We start from the raw sequence: 16,315 nt of genomic DNA on the forward strand, positions 1-16,315 counted from the left end.
TCTGTAAGTGTAATCTTGAATGATCTCAAGATTAGAAATGTGTCCACTATGGTGGATACATTGTCAAAAAGTAAGGCAAGTTCCCTGTTAGCTGGGGGCGCTAGGTGGCGCACAAGCGGAATGGACGCACCTCTGTGAGGCTCCCCCAGTCCGACAGAATAAACTTTATTTATCCTGGTTAAACTATCCTCTGCTGTGCTGTTCCTCATCTCCCCTGCGTGTCTATTGTAAGGGAGATCTGCTGGTGAAAAAGAATTGGCATTGCTGCAGTCATTGTGGAGCCGGGAGCGGTTGGAACCTGACTGCGAGAGGACGCTTGGAGCTGCACGGGAACAGGCACAGCAGTTACGCGAGTGCCGTGTATTCCACGTGGGCAGTTGCCCGCACAGTAACGGAAGAAGCGCCTCACAAACCGGACAGTTTTTGCGGCGTGAAGACAACAGCGGTGAGTCGTTACAAATAACGTTACCCCTTCTGAGAGGTTGGATACAAACCCCGAGGCCAAGACTGACTGAGGGACTGTGTGCCCCACTCGGGAAGCGCGATCCCGGGAGGCGGCCATTTTTTGCGAGCGCTGGAAGTAAGCCCTGAAATCGGGAAAATAGTGGTGGCTGCTGAAGATTCCAGGGACGCATTAGAAGGGGGAAACGGTGGACAACCACGGCACCCACTGCAACATTGCAAGGGTTACTGGCTAATGAATTGCAAGCCTCAAAGGGTGGATATATCAGTGGCGGCAGGTGTGGGCTACGCAACAACCGGTGCTTGCAGGTACCTTGTAGGCCGTGACTGCATTGAACATTAATTGATTGCGGAGAACAGCTGCGCACATCCGCTCTGCCTGTGTGCAATGTGTAATTTGTCAGCTACAGTAACATGGGATTGGTGTCCTAAAAGGACCGATAAGAAGCACGACACTGCAAATCAGGCTGGCCCTAGGCAGATATAGGCAAAGTGCATCTAGAGCATGGGTGACCATCTGAGGTGTGACGCCCTAACAGTGCATGAATTGCGGTATACATCTTTTGAGTTGTGGGCTGTAAACAACAGACTGGCAGGAAATATTGTACATGGGAAGAGGTCTGAGGCCCGGCCTGGCGAAAAAGAATTGGCATTGCTGCAGTCATTGTGGAGCCGGGAGCGGTTGGAACCTGACTGCGAGAGGACGCTTGAGCCGCACGGGAACGGGCACAGCAGTTACGCGAGTGCCGTGTATTCCACGTGGGCAGTTGCCCGCACAGTAACGGAAGAAGCGCCTCACAAACCGGACAGTTTTTGCGGCGTGAAGACAACAGCGGTGAGTCGTTACAAATAACGTTACCCCTTCTGAGAGGTTGGATATACACCCCGAGGCCAAGACTGACTGAGGGACTGTGTGCCCCACTCGGAAAGCGCGATCCCGGGAGGCGGCCATTTTTTGCGAGCGCTGGAAGTAAGCCCTGAAATCGGGAAAATAGTGGTGGCTGCTGAAGATTCCAGGGACGCATTAGAAGGGGGAAACGGTGGACAACCACGGCACCCACTGCAACATTGCAAGGGTTACCGGGTAATAAATTGCGAGCCTCAAAGGGTGGATATATCAGTGGTGGCAGGTGTGGGCTACGCAACAACCGGTGCTTGCAGGTACCTTGTAGGCCGTGACTGCATTGAACATTAATTGATTGCGGAGAACAGCTGCGCACATCCGCTCTGCCTGTGTGCAATGTGTAATTGTCAGCTACAGTAACATGGGATTGGTGTCCTAAAAGGACTGATAAGAAGCACGACACTGCAAATCAGGCTGGCCCTAGGCGGATATAGGCAAAGTGCATCTAGAACGTGGGTGACCATCTGAGGTGTGACGCCCTAACACTGCATGAATTGCGGTATACATCTTTTGAGTTGTGGGCTGTAAACAACAGACTGGCAGGAAATATTGTACATGGGAAGAGGTCTGAGGCCCGGCGCGCGTGGTGATAGTGCGGAATGGTGATTTGGGCCTAACTTGTTAAGGTCCCCCCTCTGAACATTGCTGTGCGTGGAAGCAAACAAGCCTCTGATAACTGCGGCACACATACAGAGAAATTGGGCGATCTGCACAGTGATTGAACACGGGATACGATACCTGGTGGTAGATGCACAAACACTACCGAACGCCTAAAAATCGACCCGCACATGATGGGCAGCTACATTTCCAAATATTTGTGGTGCCGGAAGAGAAGTCTAGTGCGCTGTAAGTGCCTCCTAAAATGCAGTGTGAGGTGCAACGATTAATACAGGCGGTAGAGGGGAAAAAAATAAACGCACTGTGAGATGGCTGTGCGCAGAGAAGCCATACGAGAAGGGTGGAGGCATGGGGCGACCAGACGCAAGGCAACCTCGCCTTAACTTTGAGGCAAAAAAGACCAACTCCAAAAAAGCAGAGGAAGAGGGTGGAGAACCTGAGGCGATGGGAGAAGGTGACCCGGGCACAGCCAATGACCTCCACACCATATTAACTGAAATGAGCAAAGGTTTGCAACGATCGCTGGCAAAGTCGACACACTAACAACACGCATGGATAATATAGCACGCAAATTGGACCATCATGATACGAGGCTGAAGGAAGCTGAACAGCGCATATCGGATTCGGAAGATGTCTCAGAACAATTAAAAACAGCAATGGTATAAATGGATAAACTTATGCGCATCATAGATGCGAAGAACGAGAACATTGAAGCTCGCAGCCGCCGCAACAATTTGTGCATCCTAGGCGTGCCAGAAAGCACTAATACTGGGCGCTTGGAACTCTATGCTGAAAAAATACTGATGGTGATTGCTGGAGAAGGAACCCTTTCCGCACAATTCATAGTGGAAAGGGCACATAGATTGCTTGGGCCAAGACCGCGACCAGGAGCAACTCCGCGTCCCATAATTGCACGCCTGTTAAACTACTGTGACAGGGATGTGGTGTTAAGGATTGCCAGAGAAAAGAAACAACTAAACTATGAGGGAGTGGCCTTCACCATCTTCCCTGATTTTAAGGTGCGGGTACAAGAGGAAAGGAAAAAGTTTAATGGTGTAAAGCAGAAACTGAGACAGGAGCAGGTGGACTTTGCTGTACTGTACCCAGCACGACTACGAATCACATATCAGGGCCAACAAGTCATACATACAGACATCGCCACAGTCGGTGGAGAAATTGCTTAAAACGCTGAAGTGCAGAAAGACGGAATCTTCGGCACAGGAGGAGCTGGAAGAAACATTGATGTCAGACGTTGAATGAATATGAATCAAACCAGAACACAATGTACTGCACAGAGAATGCTGGATAAACACTATGAGAAAAGAATGGAGGGGCATATACTGCGGCCTATAGTAAAGTATAATGACAAATGATATGCAGGGCGAGTGGATATATGTTATTAAGAAAAGGAGTATTTCTGCGGGGGAGAGATGGATGTAGCATGTGAAATAATTCTCTAAGTTACTTGTTTCATTACTGAGTTGACAGTTGGACTCCCGCGCTGGATCTGGGGTACTGCGAAGTACAAGTGGTCCCCAGCGTCACAGCAGGGTGTAAGGTGTGACACCTGGGGAGATTGCCCAGATGGGAATACCCCAATTGTTTCATGACTTGGGACTGTTCGGGGAGGGGGAGGGGTTGGGAGGGGACAGTCTGACATGATTGGGATATGTCAGTGGGAGGAAGGGGGGTCTTGTTAAAGAATTGTACGAGTTCCGTTACAGGTACATTTCACTAGACAGGTACAAGATGTGGGAGGCGAGGCAATGTTTGGCCTTTTGTTACTGCTATGTTATAACATGTCAGACAACAATGCAAAATGATGATGAGGCATCGAAGATATCCGTATTGTCTTGGAATATAAGAGGTCTGAATGATGCTAGGAAAGGCAGGAACATATTAGCGTATCTAGATCGGCACCAAGTGCAAATAGTGTTACTGCAAGAAACGCATCTACATCCACGCTCCAGTCACACATTCGCGAGCAGGTGGGCATCAATTAGGAAGTTCTCTTCTTACTCTTCATATGCTAGAGGTACAGCTGTGCTGATTAAAAAAATCAGTGCACTTCAAGGCACTTGGAGATATGCTAGACTCGAAGGGACCATTTGTTGTAATATGGGGCAGACTCGGCGCTGACACGGTTACGAATGTAAATTGCTATGCTCCAAAAGTAGACACGCCAGAATTCTTTACAGCACTATGGGGAAAGGTGGTAAACATAGGGTCAATGCACATTATATGGGGAGGGGATTTCAATGTAGCGATGGTACCAGGGATAGATAGATCTGATGGATGTATACAAATCAACAGACGAGCCAGAGATGTGTTGCAAGGAATTATGGATGAGGGTGGACTGATTGACAGCTGGCGGTTTGTTCACCCTGTGCACAGAGAAGGGACGCATTTCACGACATATTCTAACACATGGGCTCGCCTCGATTACTGCCTATTATCTCGGGGTCTGAGTGCAGATCTGGGGAAAGTTGTACATTTGCCAGAACATATTCAGATCACTGTCCAGTGTTGGTACAACTACGTATGCCTGGCTATGGTAGACCACGACCCACATGGCGTCTTCAGCCCACAGCACTGTTAGACAAAGTCTTTAAAACAGAATTAGGCGAGGAGATTGCAGCATTCTTTCCTAGGAACAAAGGATCAGTAGACAGTGTAGAAACGGTCTGGGAAGCGTTTAAAGATACGGTCAGGGGATACTGCATATCTAAAAGCTTCGGGTTCTGAGGGACATTCAAGGTACTATACAGAAGTTAGAGCAGGAATTGAGAGGGTTAGAGGCACAGATGACACGAGGAGCTGGTGGGAGGATACATAAAGACTTTAGGGACAAGTTGTCGGAATATGAAGAAGAGGTCGCTAGGGAGGCAAAATTCAGGGGAAAGCACTGGATTGCACGAAGATATTGTGAGGGGGAGAGACCGGGCCGAGCATTAGCAGAAATCACAAGGAATCCACAATTTGGTAAACACATATTAGAGGTTAATAAATCAGATAGCGGGCTATGTCAAGACACTGAGGGGATTCTAGAACTGTTAATGGCGCATTATGGGATACTGTACACTACGCAAAAAGCAGGGGAGGTAAGATTCTGAGATTTCCTAGATGATGTTGCACTGTATTGGTTAAGTGACGTGCATAGAACATTTCTTAGTGCTCCATTGGAGTTGGATGAGATAAGGGAAGCAATCATGTCACTAAAAAATGGAAAAGCAACTGGGCTTGACGGGCTGCCTGCCGAGTTTTACAAATGTTACATAGACATTATGGCCCCTGGGTTGAAAGAAGTGATTGACGAATCGTTGGAGATAGGGGTATTGCCTTGCTCGATGTGCGAGGTAGTGATCACCTCCCTTTTAAAACCTGGAAAGGATCCCACAGAGTGTGATTCCTACCATTCACTGTCGCTTATTAATTGTGATGCAACAATTTTAGCTAAGGTGCTGGCGACCCGGCTTTCTCTCCTAATGACAAAGATAGTGCTCCCAGATCAGGCTGGGTTTGTCCCTGGCAGGTCCACCAATCATAACCTACGCACCCTTTTTTCCCTAATCAAAACTATAGCCCCGGAGTTTCCAGTAGCCGCCATATTCCTGGATGCAACGAAAGCATTTGATTCAGTTGAATGGAATTACCTCTTTACCATCCTACACAGAATGGGGTTCCCCAAACTATTTATAGCATGGATCGAGTTGTTTTATACCAGACCCACTGCCAGAGTGCTTATCAATGGTGGAATGTCTACCCAGCTATTCATCACCAGGGGCACCAGACAGGGGTGCCCTCTTTCCCCACTGCTCTTCGCCATTGCGATCGAGCCATTAGCATGACGAATACAACAACTACATAGGGCAAGCGCGTTCAAGTGTTTCCAATGACAAATTGGGGTGTCATTATATGCGGATGATTTAACATTATATGTCACAGACCCTCAGTCAAATCTTAATCCACTGTTGCGGGAATTTCTGGTGTTCGGGCCCCTATCGGGCATACAAATAAATTGGAACAAATCACAGTTTTTTCCACTAACCCCTGCAGTGTCACGGTTCCAGTTAGATTACCCGCTGGAATGGTGCAGCTCAGACCTCCGCTATCTGGGAATCCAGGTATCTACGTAGAGGGCAGAGACGATCAGATTGAATTATGGTACAGCAATTACCAAACTGGTTGATAATGTAACAAGCTGGATATCATTGCCACTGTCCATGGCGGGCAGAGCATCGCTTATTAAAATGGTGATACTGCCTCGTTTTTGTACCTCTTCCAAAATGTCCCTTATTATCAGGGTGCTTATTTTTATTAAACGTTGCGATCGGCACTCCTTAGACTGTTCTGGGGAAGCAAACAACTGCGTCTGAAATGGTCCGTCATCACTCAGCCATATGATAAAGGGGGCTTTGATGTACCTGATTTTGAAATATATTATATGAGTGCGCAGGCGCACTACGCCTATCACTGGACTGCGCCAACACCATGTATGCGCAATTGGCTGTTGAAGACTGGGTTGCACGACCCCTTTCTCTAAATGTCCTTATCCATGGCCCTGTAGAGGCCCTGGAGACACCGTTTACACGGTGTCATGCACAATAGACGCCTGGAGAAGGATAGCAAAAATACTGAACCTTAAGCTACTATATTCGCCATGCATGCCACTTGCATATCATCCCCAAATGGAGCTGCTGCAAGAAACGGGTTTTCACATAATGTGTAGGCACCTTAAGATCACCAAATGGGGAGATCTGTTTCTGGACGGGCAATTTCTAACTCGGGAACAGATGTTCCAGGAAGTGCAACCCACACTGTTAGAAATTTTCTACTATGTTAGATTAAGACAGGGACTGAAAGAAGTACTACCACAATTTCCGGAAGAACCGGAGACAGTGATGCCGCTACATACCATGCTAACCTCATCAGATGGGCGACAGATAGTCTCCAGAATATACAGCAATATAAGGATGCAACGCAAAGACATCGATAGTAAGGCTTGCATACACTGGAGTGCAGATATAGGCAATTAAATTTCTGAAGCACAATGGAGCTACTGTTGCGGTATCACCGCCAACATTTCGTCTAGCTGCAGACTCAAGATTATTCATTTTAAATCCCTGCAGAGGCTCTATTACACACCAGTTAAAAAACTGAGATTTAAATTGACAGACAATGATGGATGTGAAAGGTGTAATGCAGAAGGAGCGGGATTTATGAACTTGGCGTGGTAATGCCCAGGGGTATATGAATACTGGACCCAGGTGCATGCAGCCTTACAGATCATGTTGGAGGGTACGCTCGATAGAAATCCACTCATTATGCTCCTAGGATACACGATGCAGACACCCAAGCCCGCTAGGAAATTTCTTGATATTGCTCTATTGCTTGCAAAACACAGGGTTGCATGTCGCTGGGGCAGAGGGAGAGCTCCGAAATTTAAGGATTGGTTAAATGATATTATTTATTGCCAAGAACAGAACACTGTGTATGCTGAAACACAACCCATAAAGAGTAGGCCTCGAGATATATGGGGCTCATTGCAAGTGTACCTGTAAGCCAACTCGGAACAGCAAGACATTGATGAGATTGATGGCGGTGATGATGCTATAGCGTTATAGATTTGAATGTAATATTGTAATTGTAATGATTACTCCAAAGCAGCCATCTAATCCTGATTACTCCAAAGCAGCCATCTAATCCTCTTGGACTGGTTTTTACAGGATCTTCAGCGCCAAGATGCTCCCTCTGGAGCGAACGTTGCGCTCTAGAAATACCCCACAAAAAATATGTTTCCACTTCACAAATGAGGCATGACAACATTGGAGCTGATAATGTGCCATATAGCTACTAATTAAGGACTAATGTACCTATATGCATGTACATTCCACTAACGATTAATTACTGATGTATTGATACTACTGCAAGGTGATACAATTAGGATTGCACACTGGAATATGAACACTGTACTTTGGACTCGCTAAGTGATGTAATGTAATGAAATGTGAGATGTACTGCTGAAAGTTGACATTTGCTGTCTCTGAAGCTTAACTGTCATATCGCTGATTTTACTTCTGCCTTTAAAATATATGAGATTGTACCTTTGTTGAAATTGAAAAATGAAACAAAGTTCCCTGTTGGCTTAGATATTGAAGTGGTAGTTATGAGATCCATAGTTTTGCAGAATTGTCTTGCGTTAGACATCCTTCTTGCAAAGGAGAGCGGACTCTACAGGATGTTAAAGGCCCAAAAATGTTGTACCTATATTCCAGACACGAGTGAGGACTTAAATAAGTACATTAAGAACATTACTGATCTGAAAGGAGAGTAGAGGAATTGAAAGGTACAGGTGCTTGATATGCAACTGGCAATGGATTTGCTGCAGTAGGCAAATGGTTTTGAAACCTTGGAAGTTAAATTCTTAGTTCCATTGTGAGACCCCCTGTGATAATTGCCCTTTGTGCAATTTCTCTGGTTGTAATCTTCAAGCGATACAAGTACATGAAAAAAAAAATACAGGAGAGGTGGGGAATAGTGAGAAAGAGAAGGATGCAGACTTGAAGGAGAGTCAGTGTAGATTTTATAATCAAATCAAACATCTAGACAAAACTAGTCAAAAGTTTTTGGAATCTCCAAGGACTTGACTTGATCTCACCCAATAATGGGTCACATGTGTGTTATTGTGATGACTAACATCGCATTAAAGGAGGGATAGGAGCAGCAGAGTTTAGGCTCCAACCTTTCAAGTCAGAGAAGTGCAATTATATATGTGCACCTGACATTATATTTACTGTGTACCTTAATAATTAATACATGATTGAAAATTTAAATGCATTAGTGAAATGTAACTATAAAGAAAAAGAAGCTTTTGGAACGTATGCACTAATGTTCATTTAAAATGCTTACATGTATTCATTATTCAAGTAACTATTTCAATTAGATTTGCATAACTAAAATTGCATTTTTTATTTCACATTTGCATTTATTCTGAAAGGTATATTTGTATAACTATGTATTCGAAGTGCATGTTTGAATGTTTAGTTAAAATTAGCCTGACTAATGGCCTTGATTTTGAAATGTGCTTTGCTTGGTCAGCTTGTTCTTTCTTTTGCAGGTGCGTTCTCAAGGTTTCATTAGCTAGAGAAAGAAGTAGTGTTTTCTGTATTAGTTTCTTGATAGTCTGGGCTGAGAAGAGAAATCCTGGTAAGAAACATGAATACCTAATTAGCAGATGAAGCCTCCTATTCATTGAGTATCAGGAACGGAGGGATGTTCAAGGTTGTAGTACAGTACACAGACAAAATATTGAGATTTAAATTTCGAAATACAATTATATCGAAGTTTAAATAACGATGGGACATAATATAGAAGGTAAGTAATATCGACAGTCTTAATATCGAAATTAGTATGATATCAGTAATTTCGAAGTTTGAAATATCGATGTCAATAATATCGAAATCAATAATTTCGATGTTACTAATATCGATTTTTAAATACATTTTGTGTATATTATAATGTATTTATTATGTTTTATTACGTAATTTTTAATGTAATTTAATTAAATATTGTCTTTTAGTACTGTAGCGGGTTGTGGGTTTATAGGGGAATAGGGTGGAAAGTAATTTAATAATAATCAATTAACTAATATATGTTTGTAAATATTTTTAATTAATAATTAATTGGTAATTAATTAATATTAATTAGTTAATTCATTAATATTATTTTGAACATATTTTTAATTAATAATTAATTGGTGATTAATTAATATTAATTAGTTAATTACATTAATTAAAGTAATTTTTTTATATATATAATTTTTTGTTATTGTTAATTAATTAATTGGGAAAAATTAATATTAATTATTACATTTAATTAATTACAGCTAATGTGCTAATATATTTACTTTATTGTTATTGTTAATTAATAATTAATTGGTAATTAAATAATATTAATTAATTTTGGGTAAAGGGGTATTTTTAGGGTTCAGGGTCAGTTTTGGGTTTTTGGGTAAAGGGGTATTTTTAGGGTTCAGGGTCAGTTTGGGGTTTTTGGGTAAAGGGGTATTTTTAGGGTTCATGGTTAGTTTTCAGTTTTTGGGTAAAGGGGTATTTTTAGGGTTCAGGGTCAGTTTTCAGTTTTTGGGTAAAGGGGTATTTTTTGGGTTCAGGGTCAGTTTTCAGTTTTTGGGTAAAGGGGTATTTTTAGGGTTCAGGGTCAGTTTTCAGTTTTTGGGTAAAGGGGTATTTTTAGGGTTCATGGTTAGTTTTCAGTTTTTGGGTAAAGGGGTATTTTTAGGGTTCAGGGTCAGTTTTGGGTTTTTGGGTAAAGGGGTATTTTTAGGGTTCAGGGTCAGTTTTGGGTTTTTGGGGTACAGTCGTACAGGGTAAAAATAAAATAAGTTTAAATTAAATCAATTAAATGAAATTAAAAAATATAAAATTATATTAAATCATTACGTTTTTAATTTATTTTAAATGTATATGTATTAGTTTTAATTTTTTAATTATGTTTTAATATTTGTATTTAATATTTGTAACATTATATGTATTTTATAATTATTTTTACATTATTATTAATACATTTTAAAAAAACGATATTTTTCATTTCGATATTTTTGTACTACAATATTAATTGTTCGATATTTTTGTACTTACCTTGTTAGGGATAGGATTCCTATATTTTTGACTTCGATATTTTTGTTCCGATATTTTTGTATTTCGATATTTTTGATTTCGATATTTTGTCAGACATTCTGTAGTACATGTCCAAGTTCTGTGGGATGGGAAAGTCTGGTATGCTGCAAATGTACAAAACCAGGATTGAAACAATGGGTGCCTGGTGGAGTGGAAAGAAATACGATTGTTGCTGAAGTCTCTGTTGTTTTAATCAATGTTCAAACTGTTAGAGGTTAGATCAGGTTTGCTTAGACTTTGAGGGTTACAGACCTCTCTGCTCCTTTTATTCTTGCAAGTGTGGCGCTTTTTGCGAAACACTTATTCCAATTCTGGAAGACTTTTTCCGGAGTTTCCACTATGCTGACTTCTTCTCTCATTTCTGAATTTCCTTGAGACCCCACTCTATAAATTATTCTTATTCTGACTTAGAACCTTGATTAGATGATTTCAGAACGTATTCAATGTTTAGAAGAGAGAATTGGAGTGTCTTTAAGGAATACCTATATCTAGTTCTTAGCTTTTGTATTTCTGTCGCTGTAATTACTTGTACCATAGTCTCTTGAGAATGAACCAATTGCGATATTTCAGCTTGCCAGCTGTAATCTTGTGTTATCTAATATTCTCCGGACATGCATATATATTGGACTGACTATTTATTGTAAATAAAAACCCTTAACTTAATTCACTGATTCCTAGCCAAATGGGCTTCGCGAAGATTGAATTGTTTTATTATTGCAAACTCCATTTGTGTCTCAGTCAAATTAAATTGAAGTAGAGATTGTAAATCACGCACCTGCATGCTCTTAGTTGGTAATATGTTGGATGGTTTAGTTACTGAGACAGAGGGAGATACTGGGTCCATGTGAGAGCCCCAGATTTTCCAAGCCCAGTCTTGATCCCAAAGACTATGTCCTAATTCGGAAGAGTGTCAGTATTCCGTAAATTTAAAATGTAACAGCGGAGGAGTGAGTATTTATAGCGTCATACGTTGCAATCGCTTATATCCAGCTTGCAGTGTTTTGCTGATATTACCTGGTGTGATGTGGTGATATTTTGAGTTGTTGTGTGGATGTGGAAGCACTTGAAAAGAAGTTGAAGTGGTTATGCCCAGACGTGAGTCCCTTGCTCACTTTGCCACTGGATTCAAGCTAGCCTGGCTGATGATGGCTAATTAGCCAGAAACCGGTCCCAGGATGCTTGTTTCTGGTCCAGGGAAGACATGGCTTGGCAATTCTGGCTGGACAGTTCTCATGAGGCACAGGGTCAGACTGATTTGCATATGGCCATGTCTGAACTGGGGTGGCGGAGTGAGCTAAAGAAGGATGATGGATTAAACCCAGATCAGTTGACTGGGGGTGAGTGCTTGCAATGTTCAACACTCCCTCCATCATCCCTTTTGGTGTTGCTTTAGTTAAGCAGAGGAGGACAGGTCCTGTGATTTGCTTTGTTGTTCTGGTTAGGGGGAACAGGGTAAGGGCATGAGACTTGAGTGGCTATGGGGAGAGACCCGGACATAGTAAGCTAGTCCACCAGAAAGAGCGTGGCGGCTGGGAAATTAGAAGGCGAGATGGTATGTCATAAAGGTTTGTGTGCCACAGACCTAGTTGCTATGAGAGAGTGGTGAGCATTTTGACTCGCTGCAGAATCAGAGTAGAGGATTCTGGTACAACTGCTGTAGTTACTCTAAGGGAGTGGTGAGCCTGCTGACTTGCTGGGGAGTGAGTGGAGATGGGAACTGGTCCAACTGACATCATCACTGTATTGCTATTGCTATATAGGTTCTACTAGTGGATCAAGAAAGGGAAGGGGAAGGATCCTCTGATATGCTCAGGTCATGAGAGGCCACGAATATTGGGTTTCATGTGTTGCTAGAGGAAGTAGCAGGATCATCTAGGGGTTAGGTTACATTGCTAGGTAACGAGCTCTTGATAATAGGAAAGATGGAGTCAAAGATATCCAGGCTGTGGGTGGATGCTTCAATAACGATGGTCCCATTTTTAAACAACGAGTTGGTTATTTTCACTTTGAAAAAATGTGAGGGGTCACAACAAGTCTAATTCCATGAGGGGTTTTCTTGGATGTGGTGATTTGTATCAGTGAGTAAAATGCCATCCTCCATTTAGCATGTCTTTTCGTAAAGAAAATCAGATCAGTTATTGTCACACAGTTTCTTCTGAGATGTTTCAGAGTGTGATATACGGAGTCTGTGTTTAAAGTTTGTAGATGTGTTTTTTTGATAGGCTCAGCAGGTAAATTATTGTATAAGCATTCTGGCCTGCAGGCTCCAAACTCATAGAGATGGATCTTAAGGAGTTAGAGGCAGTGACCAGGTTTCTGATAGCTATTAGATGAGAGAGCAGGAGTCAAGTTAGATATGATCGCAGATGAAGATTAAAAAAAGCTCAATGTGTTTCATATGGTCAGCTGAAGCACGCTAGAAAGTATTGCAGAGTGGGGTGCTTATGCATGGGTAGGATGGTGCAGGCTATGGCCCACTATGAAACACTCACAGATAATGAAAAAAAACTCTTTCAATTTCCACCTGCACCAAGCCAACTGAGCCTCTTCTGATACAGTGAGACTCGCGCAGCAAATAGAAGTCCTCTTTCACTTCCCATGCCCTCCAGGCAGAGTTAACCATTGATACAAGGTGTCTAGCCAGCCTATGCGCCACATTCGTTACTAAGATAAGATCTACCTTATTTAAGATCCTGCACATTTCAACTTCTTTGCAGCCAGAGCGTAGCGCTACAGTGCCCCGCCCGCCGAGCAGCTCTGTTTACATTTGGCGAGGCCATCTGACCCATAACGATTGACGAGTTCAGTGCGCTAGTTGGACTGTTGTTGTGCACATCTCTGCCTGTGTTTGACTTGCGCCCGTCATTGCATTGTGTACCTGCCTGACCGCCTTTGTCATCACGATCGCCTACTCTGTGCCCCAGTGTTGTCTGCAGTTCGACTGCTTGCTGCCATTTTGTTTGTTGTTTGTGACTCCTTCCCCCGATCTCCACCCCGCCTCCCTGCTGACCCTCTCTCCCACTGATACTGACCTCGCAGCCCCTCCTTGCTTGCGCTGTGACCGTCCTGCTTTCAGCAGCAGCGGGCGCTCCTCACGCAGCTCCCAGCCTCCCAGAAGCCTCTCAAAGCGGTATCGTTACTAAGATAAGATCTACCTTATTTAAGATCCTGCACATTTCAACTTCTTTGCAGCCAGAGCGTAGCGCTACAGTGCCCCGCCCGCCGAGCAGCTCTGTTTACATTTGGCGAGGCCATCTGACCCATAACGATTGACGAGTTCAGTGCGCTAGTTGGACTGTTGTTTTGCACATCTCTGCATGTGTTCGACCTGCGCCCGTCATTGCATTGTGTACCTGCCTGACCGCCTTTGTCATCACGATCGCCTACTCTGTGCCCCAGTGTTGTCTGCAGTTCGACTGCTTGCTGCCATTTTGTTTGTTGTTTGTGCCTCCTTCCCCCGATCTCCACCCCGCCTCCCTGCTAACCCTCCCTCCCACTGATACTGACCTCACAGCCCCTCCTTACTTGCGCTGTGACCGTCCAGCTTTCAGCAGAAGCGGCCGCTCCTTACGCAGCTCCCAGCCTCCCAGAAGCCTCTCAAAAGCGGTATCGTTACTAAGATAAGATCTACCTTATTTAAGATCCTGCACATTTCAACTTCTTTGCAGCCAGAGCGTAGCGCTACAGTGCCCCGCCCGCCGAGCAGCTCTGTTTACATTTGGCGAGGCCATCTGACCCATAACGATTGACGAGTTCAGTGCGCTAGTTGGACTGTTGTTTTGCACATCTCTGCCTGTGTTTGACCTGCGCCCGTCATTGCATTGTGTACCTGCCTGACCGCCTTTGTCATCACGATCGCCTACTCTGTGCCCCAGTGTTGTCTGCAGTTCGACTGCTTGCTGCCCTTTTGTTTTTTGTTTGTGCCTCCTTCCCCCGATCTCCACCCCGCCTCCCTGCTGACCCTCCCTCCCATTGATACTGACCTCGCAGCCCCTCCTTGCTTGCGCTGTGATCGTCCTGCTTTCAGCAGAAGCGGCCGCTCCTCACGCAGCTCCCAGCCTCCCAGAAGCCTCTCAAAAGCGGTATCGTTACTAAGATAAGATCTACCTTATTTAAGATCCTGCACATTTCAACTTATTTGCAGCCAGAGCGTAGCGCTACAGTGCCCCGCCCGCCGAGCAGCTCTGTTTACATTTGGCGAGGCCATCTGACCCATAACGATTGACGAGTTCAGTGCGCTAGTTGGACTGTTGTTTTGCACATCTCTGCCTGTGTTTGACCTGCGCCCGTCATTGCATTGTGTACCTGCCTGACCGCCTTTGTCATCACGATCGCCTACTCTGTGCCCCAGTGTTGTCTGCAGTTCGACTGCTTGCTGCCATTTTGTTTGTTGTTTGTGCCTCCTTCCCCCGATCTCCACCCCGCCTCCCTGCTGACCCTCCCTCGCCCCTCCCCTTCCTCTATCCACATATGACAGATGCACTTGCGCGCAGCGTTCACGTGCAGCGATCGCACCCAACCTGCGCCGAAGGTGCGCCAAAGATAAGCCCGTCTGCGCCCGTCCGCGCCAAGCCCGCGCCCAGCGCCAGACCCACCCACCCCACCCGCATTACATACGACACCTCCACCCTCTTAGCCCTAAACCCCGGTCGACACCCCAACTGCGCCCAAGCCGCTCCCGGACATAACATGCCTCTCCTGCAAGTATGACAGCACCAAGACCAACTCCTCACCCACTAACACCAAACAGAGATCTGACACCAACCACCTAAAATGCATTCTGCTCAACTCCCGTTTGGTCCACAGACACGCCATCGACCTTTGGAATCTACTAGACACCATCTCTCCGGACGTTGCCTTCCTAACAGAAACATGCCCGACATCACCATTGCCATCCCGGAAGGCTACAAGATCATCCGTAAGGACCGCACCATCCAAACAGGAGGAGGCATCGCTATCGTCCATAAGAATTCCATCCGCATCTCAACCAGCTCAGACGTCAACCTCACTAGCGCCGAACACCTTCACTTCCAGATCCACACCGACCCCAAGACCACACTCAGAGGCACCCTCCTCTACAGGCCACCAGGACCCCGTGCACAATTCAACGAAGACATCACTGACTTTATCACCCCACACGCCCTCCCCTCCGAGGACTACATTCTAGTGGGAGACATCAATTTTCACCTTGAAAAAAGCAATGACAGCAACGCCACCACCCTTCTGGACAATCTCGCCAACCTCGGACTCAAACAACTTGTTAATACCCCCACTCACTACGCAGGTCACACTCTCGACCCTATCTTCACCTCCAGCAAACATATCTCCTTCAGTCACACCACAGCTCTCCATTGGACAGACCACAGCTGCGTTCACTTTGTCTACAAAAAGACCAGAACCCACAACCATCCTCAACCCACTCTGCGAAGAAACTGGAACAAAATCACCATCGACCAGATCTCCTCATCGCTTCTCCAAAACCCCCCTGCCCACTCTTCGAACCCCAACCAAGCAGCCATTAACCTCACTCAATGGCTAACCAACAGGGCCGACAACCTAGCACCTCTGAAAAAAACGTCAAATCAAACTAGGCAGCAAAAACGCCCCCTGGTTCAACGATGATCTTAAGAAATCC

The sequence above is a fragment of the Lissotriton vulgaris genome, chromosome 6 (genome assembly GCF_964263255.1).
Source record: "Lissotriton vulgaris chromosome 6, aLisVul1.2, whole genome shotgun sequence".
In the NCBI taxonomy this organism is placed as follows: Eukaryota; Metazoa; Chordata; class Amphibia; order Caudata; family Salamandridae; genus Lissotriton; species Lissotriton vulgaris.